The sequence below is a fragment of the Chionomys nivalis genome, chromosome 12, assembly GCF_950005125.1.
Source record: "Chionomys nivalis chromosome 12, mChiNiv1.1, whole genome shotgun sequence".
Classification (NCBI taxonomy): Eukaryota; Metazoa; Chordata; class Mammalia; order Rodentia; family Cricetidae; genus Chionomys; species Chionomys nivalis.
In genome coordinates, this window is record NC_080097.1 from 62,620,669 (window position 1) to 62,624,106 (window position 3,438).

Here is a 3,438-nt window from a genome sequence, read left to right on the forward strand (position 1 = left end):
TGACAGAGACATCTTGCTGCCTGGACAGTCACACGAAGTTCATCTGCAATATTGGGGCATCTATCTTCAGCCTACAGGCCCATAGTATCCAGAAGACTTTTCCATGAAGCAGGAAATTTCAAAGACAGTTCTGGCTATATCGGCAGTCTGTCAGTCACTTTCTTCTGTATCCTGAAGAATGTCTGGAAGACTCTTTTATGAAACAGAAATCCTGAAGGACCATCTCACCTTTAGGCAAGTTCAGCAGTCATTACTCTGTGGGTCCTGCATGTCCAGTTCATACAGCATAACTTCAAGCAGTTTCTTGCCCAAATGGCTAACAAACTCCACAAGGAGCCTCTTAATTGTTCGTCTTCCCCTTGAAGTAGATTGGTGCTTTCAGGAGCAGATGTGTCACATTGTCATGAGAAGTCTTAAATTCTTAAAACATTTTAAATGCCATTTTCTGTATATCTTTGAAAGATTTGAAGAATACTATCCATCTGAAATATATCTTTGTACATATAGAAAACCTAACTAACATGACTACAGGTTTGGCTATTATGAATGACTATCTATTAATCTATATTTCTTAATTATACATTGCTTTTTTAAATGAGCTGCACAAACACAACACTTTAAACAAGAGCAGAAATACATGTAACAAAACTGACCTTAAATTTGTATCAATAGAACAAGATCCATACCAATGCAAAGTATTCATCTCTATAGCTTATCCCCCTTAAAATATAAACAAACATTTATAAACAATCATTTAGGGAATTTGGATATTGTTGTCTAGACTACTTCCTGCTTATTGAGGATGCTGTTAATTAGGTCTTTCATGGGGTATCCTGTGTGGTAGGTCACCTGAAGTTTAAGGATTTGACGGGAAACTGGAACATTCTCAGTAAGAATGTGAAGCTTTGTAGGGAAGAAAATCTTGCCTGATGCCACCACTCTGAAACAGGGGATTTCAGGTTGTTTCTGTCCAGTCAGAAGAGCAAAATGTGCAGTTTAAAGGGGAAGAGATCATTAGGGGGAGAAAATTTCTTCCTAGAACCCCAAGAACTAGGACATGAAAAATGTTTTGGCCCACAGATGCTGTGCCTCCTTTAGGAGCCATTGCCTAGTCAGAAGATCTGGGAACCACCCTTGGGAACAGGGTAGAGCTGGGATCTTCCCACTACAAGTACTTTAGGGTGTCCTGAAAACATACCCATTCACTCTACAGATTTATTCCACCAAGCATTTCACTAGCTCCTGTGAGGTATGTTAAATCTCATGATGTAAAACTTTCATTCTCAAGATGTTTATAGACTATGGCCATGTATTCTCATCTTTGATTATGGGTTTTTTTTAAAAAAAAATGTTTTTAACCATTAATCCAAAATAGTTAAGCAAAATGCACCTGGCATAAAATTAGGTGGCATTTAGTGTACACTCAATATTGTATTGTGAAGCTGTGAAGTTCTACCTCTGTCTAGTTCCACAATATTTTTATTACTAGAAAATAAACCCATATCAATTGAGCATCCACTAATAGGCAACCTAGCATCTACTTTCTGTCATTGTATTTACCTGTTCTGAATGTTTTGTATGCATGGAATCCTAAGCTATTATAGGGGAACTTTTCAATTTGTCTTCACAGACTTCGCATAATGTACACAATGTTCACTCTCATTGTTCCAAGATGCGTTCCAGTGCTTCATTCCTTTATATGGCTGAACAGTATTCCATTAAAATCTGGAACATAACCTCTATTTATCTGCTGAACATTTTGGTGTTTCCATGCTGTATTAGACAGAATTTCTACTGTTGTATGAAACACCTTAAGGGAACAATTTTTTAAAAAGAAAGTTTTATTTGATCTCCTGATTTAAAAAGTTTCAGTCCATGCTTGATTAGTTCCATTGCTTTGTACAACCAAACAGAAAGGAGATGGTGGAGGGAAGTGGATTGTTTCACAGTAACCACGGAACAGAGGGAAGGGAAGGGTCAGGGTGTGATGCACCCTCCAAAGACAAGCTCCTTGTCACTGGATTCCTCACACCAGGTCACACTTCCAGAGTGCAAGAATTGGCCCATCATGTATTCACATCTGTCAATAGGTTAAAATATGAAACAAGGCCAAGGCCTCATGTCCCAGTCACTTCCCTAAAAGCCCATCTCTGCTTGCTCTGGGAGCCCAGCCTCTTTGGAAGACACTTCATGTTCAAAGTCCTGCACACATTGTCACTATGATAAATGATGCTGGTCTGAATATTTGCACACAAGTATTTCTCTATGGACCTGTTTCCAAGTTTTCAGATATATGCAGTGGAGTGGGTCCTGGGAGAATACTGTGGCTAAACTTTTGAGGTACCACCATGTTGTCTGTGTCATTTTACCCCCTGCAGTAAGGGCTCAACACTTGCCGCTATTCCCTTCCTTCTTTCCTTCCCTCCCTTCCTCCTTCCTTCCTTCCTTCGTTCCCTCCCTCCTCTCTCTCTCTCTCTCTCTCTCTCTCTCTCTCTCTCTCTCTCTCTCTCTCTCTCCCCCTTTGGATTTAAACTTAAAACTTGAATGATGTTGGTATGACAGTGGCTATAGCCAACTGACAAGAAAATGAGTATGTGTAAAAGCATATCCTACCACAAAGTGGTCAGCAAATTTATGACCCAAACGTAAAGGATGAATTCAATTCAAAATTCACCCAAGACAAAGCACCCCTTCAAAGGTATACATCAGCTTCTTCCACAGCCTCACTGTAACAGTGTTTACAAAACAACACACATGTGAGAAATATAGACATTATAGATGTAACAGTGGCTGGAGAGATAGTTCAACTGTTAGAAGCATGTGATATTCTTCCACAGCACCAAGTTTGCTTCCCAGTACCCACACCAAACAGCTCATTTTCCACATTTTTGATGTAAAGAATATGAGGGGAAAGTTATCAGTCAGCTCATTCTCACTAATAATAGTGTCAGGTCATCTGAAAGGTATTACTGTCTTTGTCCCTGGAGGCAGTAGGTCTCTATGATCATGACACATAGGAATGGTAAACTGTAATAGCAAGAATATGAGGAGAAAAAAAGCAAAAGAAAAAGGGGAAGATGGGAAGAGGAGCAGTGGGAGAGGGAGGAGGAAGATAAGAACATGCCTGGATGCATTGTGTACGTTTATAGTAAAGATGCAGTTGTATAACATTTGGGAGATGGTTACCTAGGCAATGGGGGAACAGAGAGCATTTCACACTGTGAAGTTGGAAGGCTGCACAATGACAGAGGGAGAATTGGGCAGTCACGACCCACTGCACTTCTGCACTAATTCTCTGTGAGCAACAACTCTGAGTGAAGTATAATTATATATGGATCACTAGGGGAGTCTTATGTCTAGAAGCTTGAGAAATCTAAAAACCTTTCCTGAGATAAAGAGACAAAGGTTCTTTGAGAAAATCAAGAGTCCTTACAGTCT